We start from the raw sequence: 18,095 nt of genomic DNA on the forward strand, positions 1-18,095 counted from the left end.
ATGAATATTTTTTAAAGACTAAAGGGATATGGAGCTCAGGTGAGGAGGTTGATGAACCGATGATCAACTATGACCTGGATGAATGGTGGAGCTCAGGTGAGGAGGTTGATGAACCGATGATCAACTATGACCTGGGTGAATGGTGGAGCTCAGGTGAGGAGGTTGATGAACTGATGATCAACTATGACCTGGATGAATGGTGGAGCTCAGGTGGGGAGGTTGATGAACTTATGATCAACTATGACCTGGGTGAATGGTGGAGCTCAGGTGAGGAGGTTGATGAACCGATGATCAACTATGACCTGGATGAATGGTGGAGCTCAGGTGGGGAGGTTGATGAACCGATGATCAACTATGACCTGGATGAATGGTGGAGCTCAGGTGAGGAGGTTGATGAACCGATGATCAACTATGACCTGGATGAATGGTGGAGCTCAGGTGGGGAGGTTGATGAACCGATGATCAACTATGACCTGGATGAATGGTGGAGTAGACTTGGGTAGACCACAAGGCCAATTCCTGCTTCCAATTCTTATGGTTTTTTTCGCAAGCAGTGGGAATACAGCAGTTTTCTCACTTGATGTGCCCAAGTAGGAAGCAAAACATTTTTCTCTCGAGACAAAGGTTATTTCTTTGTCTTGGAATACAGCACTGCAATTTCCTGCAAAAATATTAGCGAGACACCAGGAATGTTATTATCTTTGAAGATCAATTCTAACTGTCTGCTAAAAGATTAGAGCTATTGACGCCATCAAAGGAGATTTTAAGAGGTTGGTTGTTAAACTTCAAGGGGGGGTGGGAGGATGGTCATGCTGAACAGTGTGGCACAGTAATTGCCACATTTTCAGCATCTAAAGTACCTATTGTGTAGTGTTGTGTCAACAAACACCTCTGACTGCCTTAAGTGTCTGTGTTACAACCTGGGCTCCAAACGTAATGCAAGAATAGGACAGGAATAGGTTCAATCCCTTCTTTGTTCCCAGCCAGCTGAGCTCGGATGTCACAACAATAATTGTATTGCTTGCAGAGATTGGGAGAATCAAACAAAGATCACACACTTCATTGCTTCTGGTCTTGATAGTATTGGTTAAGAATATTGAAAATATTGATTGCCCTCAGAGAGAGAGGTTTACTTTGCAACTCTGATAATACACGACTTGGAAAGGCTTGCGATTGCTTCTTGAAGATCAGGAACTTTGCAGTGGCTGGAAATCTGAGCGTACTGTATATATATTGTTAGGTTAATGTTAGGTGTGACTGAAATCGCGCCAGCTTAGTTTAGTTTAGTCTAGTTCAACAGTTCAACAGTTCAACAGTTCAACAGAGCTTTATTTGTCATTCGGTACCAAGGTACCGAACGAAATTACATAGCAGTCATACACAAAAAAGAACACAAGACACATGACCCCAACACAAACGTCCATCACAGTGACTCCAAACAACCCCTCACTGTGATGGAGGCAACAAAACTTCCACTCTCCTCCCCACGCCCACGGACAGACAGCTCGTCCCTGACTGACCCGCACAGTCCCCGCAAGGGGATGGAAGTCCCCGCGGCCGAGCCGCACCAGGCGCTGAAACATCCCGCGGCCGAGCCGGGCGGTGGAAGGCCCCGCGGCCGAGCCATGCGCAGCTAAGTCCCGTGGCCGAGCCGCACCGTGCGATGCTAGGCCCCGCGGCCGAGCCGCACCGGGCACCGCTAAGTCCAGCGGCCGAGCCGCACCAGCGATGTTAGGCCCCGCGGCCAAGCCGCGCCGTGCGATGTTAGGCCCCGCGGCCGAGCCGCACCGGGCACTGTTAAGTCCAGCGGCCGAGCCGCACCAGCGATGGAAGGCCCCGTGGCCAAGTCGCACCGGGCGATGTTACCTGTATTGAGGAACAGTGGAAAGCTTTTCTGCTGCCTGCTATCCAGTCAGTAGAAAGACTATACATGATTACAATCAAGCCATCCACAGTGTATAGATACGGGATGAAAGGAATAACATTTAGTGCAAGGTAAATTCTAGTAAAGTCCAATTACAGGTGATCTGAGGTTCTCCAATGAGGTAGATGGTAGGTCAGGACTTCTCTCTAGTTGTTGATTGAAAAGTTAAGTTGGCTGATAACAGCTGGAAAGAAACTGTCCCTGAATCTGGAGGTGTGCGTTTACAAACTTCTGTACATCTTGCCTGATAGGAGAGGGGAGACGAGGGAATGTCCGGGGTGAGACTCGTCCTTGATTATGATTAAAAGGTGCGCAAACTACCATAGTCTTGGGCATACACAACGATTAATTAGATAAATAATTTCTATCAAATCTACAAATGTATGCTGCCATCAAAAGATCAGGGGACAAAATTGAGTGAAGGAATATCCATTAGTGGATGGTTGCTGAACTGATTGATGCCCCTCATAATGGGGAAAACAATTAACAAATATCTTTAACATTTTTATACCACATTAGTCTCTTTACGTCAACGATGTTTTGGAGCATTAAGATTTCAGGCCACTAGGCAACAGTCAAGGCAAAATAAAAGTTCCAATTCAACCTTCTAGTGTAAGGAAATTGAAATCGGTGAAGCCATGGTAAAATAATCTGGATCACTAGAGAAACAAAAATAGTGAAGATTGGAAATTAAAACATAATTCGCAAGCAATACACAACATAACTAATTCTGTTTTTCTCTCTCCACAGATGTTGGCTGACCCGTAATTTCCAACATTTTCTTATTTCAGATTTTCAGCCACTGCAGCATTCTGCATCTTTCAGTTCCAGTATAGCTTATTTTCCACCATAATTTGTTCTCATTCATGTTCATTCATTTGTACATCAAACAAACGGACCAGCTGTGATGAATGAACCTTTGTGCTGTCTGTATGGAGTTTGCACGTTCTCCCTGTGACCGTGTGGGTTTTCTCTGGGAGCTCTGGTTTCCCTCCATGCTCAAAAGATGTACAGGTTTGTAGGGTTATTTGGCTTCCGTAAAATGTTTTACTTGTCCCCAGTATGTAGGATAGTGCTAGTGTACGGGGATCGCTGGTCGGCGTGGACTCGGTAGGTCGAAGGGTCTGTTTCCGCGCTGTATCTTCAAACTCTAAACTTAACTCTTAACTCTAAACATTTTTTTTTTTTTTAATTTCAGGTGGATCCAAGCTCAGCTTCCTGATAAGCTGACAGTTGCAGATTTCCAACAACTTTTGCATAATGAAATACATCCTGACATTGCCCCAGAGCCGCAGAGCTCATAAATGGTGTAATCAATTTCAAATTACAGCCCAACTACATTATTTGAAATGAACAATCAAGCTACTCAGATAGACACAAGGAATGTGCATTCATTCCAAACCCCCGAAGAAGAGTTCTGACCCAAAACGTTGCCAGTCCATTCTCTCCAGATGCTGCCTGAGCCATTGAGTTATTGCAGCACTGTTGTCCCAGTGTTGTCCCAAGCTATTCAGCTGTGTCAAGCTTCTATGCTAGTAGTCATAAAGAATTAAAGAAAATGGGTCACCCTTGAAGTGAAACAGGCAACGGATTCAGCATATATTCAATTAATGCCATGCGGTCCTTCTGATGAATATTTAGAGACCCTAACTTAGCAGCAGCAACTACCCCACTCCATTGCCATCCCTGCTGCCGTCTTGCCTCACCAACAGAAAGTGTGAATTAAACGATGACAGCACCATTCCAGCTTCAGCAGTTACTGGACAGGTTGCAGTTTCAGTAACTCCTTCATTTACTTGCAGATTGGCCCTTTAAATTTCATGATGATCAATGTTTTGATCATCCTCCTAGAACTCCATTCCTGAGTCTCTTGCCCAGAGTAGGGGAATTGAGGACCAGAGGACATAGGTTCAAAGTGAAGGGGAATCTGAGGGGTAACCTTTTCACACAAAGGGTTTTGGGCGTATGGAACAAGCTGCCAGATTTCATAATGCGAGGATTTGAGTAATGAAGTAAAGAGGCCCTTTTACATTTGTACAGGGTCCTGGTGAGACCTCATCTGGAGTATTGTGTGCAGTTTTGGCCTCCTGATTTGAGGAAGGACATCCTTGCTATTGAGGCAGTGCAGTGTAGGTTCACGAGGTTAATCCCCGGGATGGCGGGACTGTCATATGAGGAAAGATTGGAAAGACTGGGCTTGTGGTCACTGGAATTTAGGATGAGAGGGAATCTTATAGAAACATATAAAATTATAAAAGGACTGGACAAGCTGGATGCAGGAAAAATGTTCCCAATGTTGGGGGAGTCCAGAACCAGGGGCCACAGTCTAAGAATAAAGGGGAGACCATTTAATACTGAGATGAGAAATAAGTCTTTCACCCAGAGAGTTGTAAATTTGTGGAATTCCCTGCCACAGAAGGCAGTGGAGGCCAATTCACTGCATGAATTTAAAAGAGAGTTAGATAGAGCTGTAGGGGCTAACAAAATCAAGGGATATGGGGAGAAGGCAGACATGGGTTACTGATTGTGGATTATCTGCCATGATCATAATGAATTGCATTGCTGGCTCCTCCTGCAACTATTTTCTATATTTTCTATATGAGGTAGTTGAGGTTGGGACTATCCCAATGTTTAAGAAACAGTTAGACAGGTACATGGATAGGACAAGGTTGGAGGGATATGGACCAATCGCAGGCAGGTGGGACTAGTGTAGCTGGGACATGGTAGCCAGTGTGGGCCTGTTTCCACACCATCACTCTATGACTCTATACAGCATTCAAGCTGCAAGCAGGTAAACTAGTTTTTTTTAACAATCTACCAATAAAACTTGTCAATTGATCTAATTTGTGGTTTAAAATGTGTGCTTAGTTTGACTTCCTAAATATTCGGCATATCATCAGTAATCAAAAGCAAGTTACCTAAAGTGTGCTCTGCAGTAGATAAAAGCTCATTTGTAAACTTACTTTCAACTCCAAAATTCTGTTTTCGTGCCAGCATCTGGGATTACTCTGAGCAAAAAAAGCATCCACTAATGCTGCTATAATCTGGTTAAAGTCTTTGCTGAGGGAGGTCAGACAAATGTACAGACTCTTTCTCTCATGGCTTGGCCTACATTCACATGTATGTTGGACTGGACTTTGCATAATGTTTTTTCTCGGTTTCTGAATGAATTGTTCACTTAGTTCCAAAGACGTACAGGTATGTAGGTTAATTGACTGGGTAAATGTAAAAAATTGTCCCTAGTGGGTGTAGGATAGTGTTAATGTGCGGGGATCGCTGGGCGGCGCGGACTTGGTGGGCCGAAAAGGCCTGTTTCCACGCTGTATATATATATGATATATATGATATGACTCCACATAAGACTAACTCGGCAATGTTGAAAACAGAGTCCAATTTAAGGATTAAACGGAAGATTTTTGGACATTTAAACTACTTAACTTTATTTATTTTAATGTGACATCCACACCCAAAGGAAAATAAATTCAATACCACCATATCTCACACAATTTCATGTGCAACTTCTTTTCAGTTGGGTGACAGTTATTCTCCCAGTCTGGAAACGTTAGCAGACTACTGTAAACTGCTACTGGTGTACCCAGTGCTTTTTTTTTAGTCAAAAAGGTGTCAGTACGCATATCAATTAAAAATCAAGCCACATTGATCAACTACTTTTTACCCTTCAATATACCACCCTCTTCGGTGTTGATTTTGAGAACAAACAGCTTCTACTGTAATAAATTAATAACTAAGCATAAAATTAACACATCCTAAAAAATTGAGAATTCAGTTTTTAGCAGTTTTGAGGTACCAGCTCGCCATTCCAGGGCGTACCATTGCAAAAAAAACCCACACTGGGTATGTCTTTAAAGGGTCTCAATATAATTCTTAGCAGTAAAGAACTAGGGTAAGACCTGAAAGGACACAAAGTGCTAGAGAAACTCAGCAGGTCAGGCAACATTTCTGGAGAAAAAGGATGAGTGACGTTTCAGGTCGTAATCCTTCTTCAGACTGAAATTAAAGGGGAAGAAACTGGAGGTAGGAAAAGACCAGAACAAATCAGGGCCAGCAGTAGATGACCAAGGCAGCATCCCTGGAGAACATGGATATGTGACATTTCGGGTCAAGACCATTCTTCAGATCTTTTTCAGTCTAAGACTATCTGAGGCCTCTGAACAGAAGTGAATGTCACCGAGTCATACAGCGTGGAAACAGGCCATTCAGCCCACCACATCCGTGTTAATCTGTGGGCACCCATCCATATTAATCCCATCCCTCAGTTGGCCCATAGCATTCAATATCTAGGCAATTTAAGTGCTTATCAAGACACTTTGTAAATGCTGCCAGCAATTCCTGCATCCACTACTTTAGCCTTGTATTCCAACTACCCCCCACTCTCTGGATGAAAAAGATTCCCCTCAAATCCCCTCTAAATTTATTACCCCTCACCCTAAATCTACATCCTCTATACCTATCTCACTGCTCTAAGGAAAGGTTTCCAGCAGTCTACCCTACCTAAATCCTTCATCATTTGATATACCTCTATCATGCTCCTTATTAAACTCCTCAAGGAAAACCAGACCCAGCTTCTTTCCTCTTAACTGAAATGCTCCAGCCCTGGTGACAAAAATCAAGTGCTGAAAGAACACAACAGGCCAGGCAGCATCTGTAGAGGAGTAAGGACAGACGATGTTTCAGGTCCGATTAGGACCCTTCTTCGGTCAGTCCTTTTCCCTCCACAGATGCCGCCTGTCCAGGTGAGTTCCTCCAGCACCTTTTCTTTGTTCTGGATTCCAGCATCTGCTGTCTCTCATGTCAAAACCCGGGTGAATCTCTGCAACCTCTCCAGTGCTATCATGCTTTTCCTAGAGTGCAGTGACCAGGCCAGGCCAGTAATATCATCATTGACCCTTTGCTGGACCTTCTTTCTTCCTTTTATAAGACACAGCATTCAACTTGTTTTTTGGGTCTCCATGCATTGCATGTGGCTGCATCTTCCTTCAATCATGCAACTATCCCATGCACTCTGGTACTTTTGCACTTTTTGCACCTTTTGCACTTGTGTTCGGCTCGATTCATTCAGCATAATATTATCTGGTCTGATTGAATAGCATGCAAACAAAATGGCTTGGTACACATGACAATGATAAGCATAACCAAAATAAAAATCACTTTGTTCTCAAAGTACTTGGCTATTTTACTTAACAAACATTACAATGAGTAGAGCAAATTTATGCTATAAACCTGTGTATAGTGGAATGATCAAGGTTGCCATTCTTCTCTATGCATAGAACATATTATCACGTTATAAGTCAGTAGTTAATAGTAGATGGCTCAAACAACAACAGTGACATTTAATCTGTACTAAAGGTGGAATGATGGATTGTAACACATCCAAAATTTCATTAAAAATGGATCACTGGAAATGCGAGGATATCAAGTAATCACTGCATTATGTCTGGATGTGATGTTTTAATTATTGAACAGATTCACAATACTCATAGACGCATATTTTCACTGTACCTCAGTACACATGACAATAAACTGAACTAAATTAAATCTGACAAATGAAGTCCTCATAAGTGTATGGGTCACCATGAGTCCACAATCCAGATGCTCAATACAATCAGGAAAGGATGGGAACAATTTGGAGGCAGAAAAATATTTAAAATATCATTGGAATGGCTGCGGATGACGTTATCTCATCATAGTCCACACAATACCTTAACGAGGTGTGCCTCCTGACTTTTGACACTTTGTTGCACCAGACATTGACATTTAATTGAGGGTCACAGCCTTCAGTATTCTTGCTCCTTACCTTTGCAAGAAGTAACACCTAGACTTCTACAGATACAATAAAGCTGATGACTCAATAAATTCAATTTCCTGGCAGCTGGAATGATGGTTAGCAGCTTTGAATAGAAGCCATCAGCAAATGAATTCAGTCTACTGCACCAAGCAGAACTGCAATGATCTCAATATAATTGTTTTTTAACCATTTGAAAGAAAATAGCAAATTTTGGATCCACTGTCTTTCTATAAATCATTTCATGAATTTGGATAATAACACAAAGTGAAATAATGCAGCTTATGTACCTTATTTCAAGCCATGACAGATAGCACTCATAGTCAGTACCGAACCTGGGCCTCTGGCACTATAGGACACCAACTCTACCACTGTGCCACCCCTAAATTCTGGTGCACTTTTTTATGATGCATGGAAAGAAATGTAATCAGAAATCCAATCTAGTTCCATTTTATTTATCTTATGATGATTGTTTTGTTCCCCATAGAGGGTTCAGGTGTACATACTAAAATCAATTGACATGCTGTTGCATTCCTCCCAACTGCCACATCCTGTGAGTTTCTCTTAATTACAATTCCCCTACAGTCTGAAATCAGGATCCCAGGGGAAGCTGCTGAGCCCACCCCCTGCTGAAGACCAGGAAACGGAGAGGAGGATGGAGGGAGATGACGGTGGACACTGGACAAAAGGCCTAGTAAGAAGAACCGGGGGGGGTTTAACCTTCTGGGTCCTCAAGGTCAGCTGCAGGGCTGAAGAGGACCTTGCAAGGAGAGGGACAATGGTTTGTGGGACGACGGGAATGGAGGTGACAGCTGCAACTGGACTTTGTGACCAGCTACTGCTTGGGCTGTAAAATGGGAGAGGAGGGGGTGGGGGAGGAGGGGGAGGGTGGGGGAGGAGAGAGTGGGGTTGGGGAGATTGGGGTGGGGGAGAGTGGGGTACGGGCAGGGAGAGTGGGGGAGGGGTGAATAGAGGTGGGGAGGGGGAATAGGGGTGGAGGCAGGGCTGGGGGGAGTGGGGATGGGGAGGGGAGGGGCAAGTGGGGGTGGGGGCAGGGGAGGGGCAAGTGGGGGTGCGTAGGGGGCGATGTAGTCGGTCAATGGGGGGAGGTGGGGGGATAAGGGGGATTGAGTGGGGGGGTTGAGGATGCTACACCAATACAGGAGAGGCTTTGGGTCAAGGGCTCCTCTCCCCTTCCCTGTCCCCCCTCTACGAGGAATGGTCTAGTTCTGAACTAAATGGGGGAGAAGTGCTTATGTATGGAGATAGTCTTTCTGATCTTTATGCAAAAAAAGTGTTCCACTGTACCTTTGCACACGTAATAATAACAAAACCATTAACCTACTCACTTTCCTCCATTAGCTTCCCAATGGTGTTGACAAAGAAAACGTTGATTCTGTAGCTTAAACTAGCTTAGGGAACATGCTCAATATGCCCCCACACAAAACATGCATCAGATCCTGTGCCTCATCAGCGCAGAAAGTCTTTTGAGGCACTGAGCAATCTCTAATCCTGTGGAATGAATCGTATTAAAAAAATATTGGAAGAACATTTTCAAAACGAACGTGTAGAAAAAACAGATTTTTAAAATACAAGGCTTAAATGTTAATTTCTCTTTAAGACAAATGACATCAAAAATATTGCTATCTCTCCATTGAAACTGTCAGTCTTTGTTTGATTTTCAGCTGGTGATCATATAGTCCACACCAATCGCTATTCATTGGCATTTTTATCCAGCTGCTCTTCTAACATTTTGTTGGTATAACAACGATGATGCAGTTGGATTACATCAGCAAAGCAAGTAAGACAAAGGAAATGAAAATGACCAGCCCTAGCTAGGGCTCTAAAATGACAATGTCGACAGATGTGAAAAACCAAGAAAGGAAAATGAGTATGTTTCAAATTGCACAATTACTGAGGGCGAGTCATGCTGTCAAACGAATGATTAATAATACAGTTTATAATACATGACACCTTTGCATTTGGTCTGCTTGCAACATGAGTGTCACAGACACATTAGAAGCACATGTGGCCTGCTTCAGGACTTGATGTGATGCAGTCAATAAATGGTACGATACAGAAAAGGTTCATTGCCATTCAGAAGCATTTCGAAGCCTAAATGTACTTGTTTCTGGCCCTCAGGCTAAATAATTGCAAGATCAGATTACAGTAAATCCTAGACCTTTTCGACTTGACCAGCTCAAATGGGATATAATCGTTCATTTACAGATTTCTGGAAAATGTCCGATGCCGGGAAGGAAATGTCAAGTTAAGAGTGCCTATTTGTCATCAGATATGAACCGGAATAATGACATTCTTATTTGCTGCAGATTTACAGGCCATTAGATGCAACAACAAAACTATAAGCACCATAATTTCACAGTTATTCGAAGTAAACTGGATCATGAGAGTGTAAAGAGCAATGTGCGTTGGGCAACCAGAACAGTGCAAAGTCCATCGTGGTTTGGTCGGGTTGAGGAGGATGAGATAGGGTTGTGCAGAGTGGTTCAAGAACCTGATGGTTGATGGGAAGAAGCTGTTCTTGAAACTGGATTTACAGTTCTCAGTCTTCAACGGTAGCAGCAAGAAGAGAACATGGCCGGGGTGGTGAGGGCCTTTGAAGATATTAGCTACCTTCCTGAGGCAGCGCGTCCTGTAGATCCCTTCGACGTTGGAAAGATCAGTACCTGTGATGAAGCAGGCGATGTCCACTACATTCTGAAAACTCCTTCATTCTTGAATGTTTGAAGCTTCGAACCTGATTGTGAGGTAACCAATCAGTGTGCTCTTCACTGCACACTTGGAGAAATTCAACTGAGTATTTGATGACAGGACGGATTTCCCCAAACTTCTGCAGAAGTAGATGAATTTCTTTTACAATTGCATCAATGTATTGGGTCCAGGGCAGATCATCAGAGGATCTGCAGATACTGGTTTATACCAAAGATTGACACAAAATGCTGGAAGAGTGTCAGGGAGCATCTCTGGAGAACATGGATAGTTGACGTTTCAGATCAGGACCCTTCTTCAGACAGATGATCGTGAAGGCAAGGGGGGAGGGAAATGGAGACAAGAAAATAATTCTGGACAAATCAGGGCTGGCGACAGAGGATCTCAGGCAAGGAGATTCCCTGATGGGCAATTTTTTGGCTAGAGATGGTGTGAGCCCGAAAGGGATACATTGTTGCAATTGTGGAATTGGTTAATTGACTTTAAGTGGAGGAAGGGGAGGACAAGGATGGGAGGGAGGGGTGTTTGTAGAAGCTATCTAAAATAGGAGCTCATATCGTTGGGTTGTAAGCTACCCAAACAAAAAATGAGGTGGTGTTCCTCCAATTGTGTGTGACCGCACTCTGCCAAGAGAAATGATTTTAAACATGTAGATAAGGCCAGTGATGACATATACAAAGCCCTTCTCTCAGTAATATCCTCACACACTGTAGTATGACACAAAACATCACCTATCCATGTCCTCCAGGAATGATGAATACCCTCACACACGGCAGTATGTTACATGCCGGGTTTTGCTCCCCTGATTACTGATCTCTAATCAGTGTGAAGAAGGGTCTCGACCCAAACGCCTTATGTCCATTCCCTTGGCAGATGCTCCCTGACCCGTTGAGTTACTCCAGCGCTATGTTAAACTCCAGATTCCAGCATCTACAGTCACTTGTATCGCCTGTGTAACCATGATCTCCACCAATCATGACATGTCCAACATTTATATTTATCCCTACAGCATTGTACACTTACCATACTCTATACCCATAGTATAGAAGCCATGCTCTAAATGGTCATTGACTGCCTGGAGAGGAAATTGGTTCTAATTCACAAAGCAGGGAATAGTCATAAATGTTCTTTCACACTGGAAGATAGTAGACAATGAAGTAACCCAGAGGCCCATAAGACATAGCAGCAGAATTAGTCCATCTGGCCAGAATTAGTCCAGTCTGTTCCATCATTCGATCAAGGCTGATTTGCTTTTCCCTCTCAACCTTATTCTCCTGCCTTCTCCCTGTAACCTTTGATGCTTTTACTGATTAATAATAATAATAATAATAATACATTTTATTTATATAGCGCTTTTCATATACTCAAAGACGCTTTACAGAGATTTTGAGAACATAGGGAAATTAATAAATAGATAAATAAGTAAATAAATAAATAAATGAACAGAGAAAGGAGACAGAAGGTGAGGTGACCTTCAGTGGTTGAAGTCAGTACTGAACAGGTGAGACTTCAGCGATGTTTTGAATGTGGTGAGTGTGGGGGAGTCTCTAACGGTTTGGGGTAGTGAGTTCCATAGGGTGGGAGCAGCGATGGAGAAAGCCCTGTCCCCCCAGGATCTGAGTTTAGTCCGGATGTGGGGGGATAGGAGATTGGCAGCGGCAGAGCGGAGGGTGCAGGTGGGAGTGTGCCTGTGGAGGAGGTCGGTCAGGTAGGATGGGGCCAGGTTATGGAGGGCTTTGTAGGTTATGAGGAGGATTTTGTACTGGATTCTCTGGGGGATGGGGAGCCAGTGGAGTTTATAAAGGACGGGGGTGATATGGTCACGGATCGAGGTGTGTGTGAGTAGACGGGCAGCGGAGTTTTGAATGTAAACTCCTAATAACTTATTAATCTCTGCTTTAAACATACCCAATGACTTGGCCTCCATCACTGTCTGTGGCAATGCATTCCACAGGTTCACCACCCATCTGGACATGTTGTTGTTGCAATATACCCATAGAAACTGCAGGGCAGGGTGAGTGTTCCAAATATGCAGTCAACAACAAAACTTGGTACAGGGAGAAGGATATTAATGGACTGCAAGACAGATGGGTTGGCTGAAAGGGAAGACGGGGGCAGAAAAAAAATAATGCCAAGGAATGTGAAGTGAAACATCTTGACAAAATGAATAAGGTGAGACATTGGAACAGATTATCAAAAATGACATCCTGTGGCGGTCCCTGGGGGATTGGGCCACTCTCTGGGTCAAACCTCTCGGCACTAGATGGACAGGTCAGGGGGGATGGCCTTAAGCTAGGGGGTTTCTGGAAGGGGCAGAGATCATCCCTTAGCCTGCCTCATGGCTTGGAGTTGAACAGATGTAAATAAACAGCTTTCCTGAATCCAGCCGGTGTCTTGCTTCATTTCACACCCAACACTGCTACAATCCACTCATCCCTCACAGACGAGGTGTGATAACTCAGCAACGATTAACGATCCTTCTGACCACACGAGTGAGTTCAGCAAGGTTACCCCATTATGAAAGGCCCACCCAGCCCAACAGTCTGCACCTCAACAACACAGGCAAATTCACAGCCAATGCTAGACATCTGAACATCTTTGATAAAGCATATGCAAATAACTTTTGCAGATCCCCCAATGTCGATTTGTTGTTACGTGTTGAATTGATCCTAAATAGTGAACCCTAATGTGAAGCCTAATAAAAGTTCATCAAACAGTTTGAAAAAGTGTACATTTAAAAAAAAATTAACTTGTTTCTAAATACAATTTTCATTCTTGCACATTCCTTCCCATTTGAATGAATGCATCCATTGTTTAAGCTGTAATTTTCTACTTGAGCCCAATCTCAAAGCCCAGTTCACGTGTCTGGACTTTGCATATTCATAGAGGACTCCCAAACTTCTAGACACTTGGAGGGGTGGTGGCGCAGTGGGTGGTGACAAGATCCATAAATACTGGCAGTTCAGAATGAAACTTGTGGCAAATACCGGCAAATACTGGCAGTTCAGAATGAAATTACTGGCAGATTCTAACCCACTATTTCTAATTGGTGGACAAAAGTTTAGTTTATATTGTCACATGTAATGTAGAGTGAAAAGCTTTCATTTGCCGGTTATCCAGTCAGCGAAAAGACTCTACATGAATTCAATCAAACCGTCCACAGTGCACAGATAAAGGATAAATGGTCTAAGTGAGAAACAAGGAACTGCAGATGCTGGTTAACAAAACAAAATGGAGCAACTCAATGGGTCAGGCAGCATCCCTGGACAACATGGTTCGATTACATTTTAGGTCGAGACCCTTCTTCACACTCAGCCAGAAGAAGAATCCTGACCCGAAACGTCATCTATCCATGTTCTCCAGGGATGCTGCCTGACCTGCTGAGTTACTCCAGCATTTTGTTGAGTTATGATTGTTTGCCTTGGTTGGATGTCCAGCCAGTTCCCACATTACAACAGCATTCTGTTCCTGAGAACTGTTCATAATCTGAACTGCACGTATGTTGTAAATGAACGAGAGCAGTGCGAGGGACAAAACAGCTATGTTGTGACCCCAGATGTGTGGCTGCCAGCCAGCCTCATAGGCACAATGAGTGAGCGAGCTAGTATGCTCAGTGGCCCCAGCTCTGCTCGGCCCAACCCAGCTGCTGCCTATTGCTGTGGCTGAGAGTGGAGGGCTTGGGGTGGTACGGAGAGAGAAGGCACTTGGAAATGTCCTGTTCCCACTCGGCAGAAAATGCCTGGAGCTCCACCGATAAATTCACCCTCATTCCAAGTTTTCATTCATCTGCACAGGGTGTGTCTATAAGTTGGAGCCTGAAGAAGGGTCACAGTCTGAACAAGGGTCTCGACCCGAAACATCACCTATTCCTTTTCTCCAGAGCTGCTGCCTGAACCGCTGAGTTACTCCAGCACTTTGTGTTTATCTTCTCTGCAAGTTGGATGTTCGTAACCCAGGAAGACCCTGTAAATAATGTTTACCCTGTTCCAGGAAATAGTAGATTCCATGGGGATCGTTTCACCTTCTGTGCCACTTTCCTGTACGATGTTCTATGGGATGAGTTAGCAGCTTGTGAATATTGAAAGAAGGCTGGTGAAATGCACTAAACCTTATTCCCTTTATCATGTATCTGTAAACTGTGGATGGCTTGATAGTAATCATATATACTCTTTCCGCAGACTGGTTAGCCTGCAACAAAAAGCTTTTCACTGCACTTCGGTACAGGTGACCATAAACTAAACTGAAAAAAATGCTAGACATTTTAAGCGTGATGGTCTCCTGGACTAGATTTCCTCACCTAAGGTGAACCGAGAGAATTTTTACTTTTACTGCTCTTCTAACTAGCCCTTTCCTTTATCTAAACTTGTTTTTGAAGACAGACACAAAAGGCTGGAGTAACTCAACAGGTCAGGCAGCACCTCTAGAGAAAAGGAATAGGTGACCTTTCAGGTCGAGACCCTTCTTCAGACTGAGAGTCAGGGGAAAGGGGAACGAGAGATATAAACGGTGCTTCGGAGAAATTAATGGAAAAGCAATGATAACAAGGAAATATGGGGCATACAATAGGCTATTGTTGGAAAAGCAACGATAATCAAAGAAATGTGGGGCATACAATAGGCTATTGTTGACTGTGAGATAGGTGACCGCATGTATACAGAGGAACTCAGCAGACAACAGTAAAACTAGTTTGAAGACAAGGGTGGGGGAGGGACCGAGAAAAAAAATGCAGTTGCTGGAAATCTTATATAAAAATAAATACACTGGAAGCACTCAGCAAGTGAAGCAGTATTAATGGTTCAGATCAATGATCTGAGTCAGTAAACAGTTTTTCTGACAAAGGATTTTCAACCTGAAATGTCAACTCCGTTTTTCTTTCCACAAAGGCTTCCTAAGCTGTTGAATGTCTTCAGTATTTTCTATTTTTACATGATGCTATCACACTGGCTGAATGATGAAAATAGCATGGGAGGCAGCTTGAATGGAGCACTCCAGTGGTCTTTTCTCCATGACAGCAGGATAAACAACATTTAATGCCACTACCCATTCAAAATTATCACTTACTCTACAGCCTCTGGTGATTCAGCATGACTAGTTGCAATTCAAGCCTTGGAATAACCTTTACAAGAATGCACTACGCTTCACTGTTTGGAAAGCGGCCCCCATTGCAGGGGGCGTGGCTGCGCCTTGCGGCTGCGGCTCACCGGCAGTCTCTCTGTCTTTTTTGTCTTTGTCTATTGTTAGCGTTTAAATGTATGTATTGACCTATTTTTAGCTGTGTATATGTGGGGGGTGGTGGGGGGGTGGGGGAAACCTTTTTCTAAATCTCCTCCTCAACGGAGATGCGACCTTTTTCTGTGTCGTATCTCCGTTCGCGCTACGGCCTAACACTGTGGAGTTGGCGGCCTCCAGCTGGGATCGACCTTGAAGACTCCGGTCGCAGGGCCTGGACTTACCATCTCGGAGGCTTCAGCCGCGGGCTCTGTAGACCGCAACATCGGGAGCTCGCAGGTCCTTGGCTGGCGACCGGCTTTCGGGAGCTCCAGCCGTAGCAGCTTCGACCGCCCCGAATCACGAGGCTCAATCGACCTGCTCGCAGGACCTTCATCGCCCTGCGTGGCTCGGCCGCGACACTTTCCATCGCCCGGTGGGGGCTTAGGACCTTCATCGGCCTGCTCGGCTCGGCCCTGGGGCCTTCCATCGCCCGGCGGGGGTTTCAATTGTCGGGAGCCTCGATGCAGCAGTTTGACTGCCTGACCACGGGAGAAGAATGAGGAGGAGATAAGACTTTTCTTTGCCTTCCATCACAGTGAGGGTGTGCCTGGAGCAGTCACTGTGATGGTTGTCTGTGTTAAATTGTAATTGTGTGTCTTGTGTTCTTTATTGTTTACTGTCAACCATTTACTGTTTATTGTTTATTGTCAACCATTTACGCCGGACCCTGACGTGAGAGGACGCTGGCGCTGTTTGTTCGCCCGCTTCTTCGTCTGGACAAATCTTTTGTTTGATTGTTTGTTTTTATGTCTTGTTTGCTCTGCAAAGCGTCTTTGAGTTTCCTGAAAAGCGCTATATAAATTAAATGTATTATTATTATTATTATTGCCTGTGGTAGCCTGCGATCTTCAGGCTATCCTTCACTTTCCAGTTTTGAGGCAGGCCACTGCAGTGGCAGTATACAGTATAGCAGAGTAGTTTGAAGGGACACAATGAGGCTAACTGAGGCTGGTAAGAGGCACAGCAACAAAGTTTCACTAGGTTAGTGTCAGCGCCAGAAACTTATTTGTACTGCAGAGGTGAGGTCTGCTGTGTGATTTTACCAGGTTGCATGCAAAACAAAGAATTTCATTGGATCGAGTACATGCGACAATAAAGTATCATTGAATCATTCAATTGATGGGACTTTGTCTGACCTAAAACAATTAATTGGAATGGACCAATATTCTCTGAATGAAAGGTAGTCACAGTATAACATGTATGAATGTTTTTACATGGTACAGCAACTACGGTCAAGAAAACAAACCAACACCTATACTTCCTGAGTAGACCACAGAAGTTCAGCATGCCTTCAACAACCTCTACCAACTGTCTACAGATGCACCAAGAAATCAGGATGTATCACAACTTGGTTTGGCGACCACTCTGCCCAAGATATATATATATATTTTTAAATCGCTGGCAGTAGTGAATGCAGCCCAGTCCATTACAGAAATAAGCCTCCCTTCCATTGACACCATCTACATCTCACACTTCCTTGAGAAAGCAGCCAACATAATCAAGGCCCATTCTCATCTAAAAGATAGACACAAAATGCTGGAGTAACTCAGCGGGCCAGGCAGCATCTCTGGAGAAAATAGGAAGATGACGTTTCGAGTCGGAACCCTTCTTCAGACGTTTTAGATCATTCTCATCCTGGTCATACTCTTGTCTCTGTATCTTCTGGCTGACAGGAGCGCAAAGGTTTGAAAGCACCAGATATAGGAACAACTTCCTCCCTGCAGGTAACAGACTATCAAATGCAAGTTTATGTTCATAAGTCATAGGAGCAGAGGGAGGCCGTTCGGCCCATCGAGTTTACTTCGTCATTCAATCGTGGCTGATCTATCTTTTCCTTTCAACCCAAATCTTCTGCCTTCTCTCCATAACCTTTGACACCATTACTAATCAAGAATCTGTCAATCTCCACTATAAAAATACCCAATGATTTGGTCTCTACAGTCATGTGTGGCAATGAATTCCACAGATTCGACACCCTCTTACCAAATAAATTCCTCCTCATCTCTTTTCTAAGGGTGCATCCTTTTATTCTGAGGCTATGCCCTCTGGTTCTAGACTCTCCTACCAGTGGAAACATCCTCTCCACATCCACTCTATCCAGGCCTTCCAAGTATTTAGTAAATTTCAATGAGGTCCCTACTCATCCTTCTAAACTGCAGTGAGTACAGGCCCAGTGCTGTCACTCATCATACATCAACCCAATCATCCAGGGAACATTCTCGTAAACCTCTTCTGGACCCACTCCAATGCCAGCACATCCTTCCTCAGATAGGGGGCCCATAACTGCTCACAATATTCCAAATGCGGTCTAACCAGTGCCTTATTAAGACTCAGCATTGCATCCCTGTTTTTATACTCTAGTCCTTT

This window comes from Rhinoraja longicauda, chromosome 9 (genome assembly GCF_053455715.1).
Source record: "Rhinoraja longicauda isolate Sanriku21f chromosome 9, sRhiLon1.1, whole genome shotgun sequence".
In the NCBI taxonomy this organism is placed as follows: Eukaryota; Metazoa; Chordata; class Chondrichthyes; order Rajiformes; family Arhynchobatidae; genus Rhinoraja; species Rhinoraja longicauda.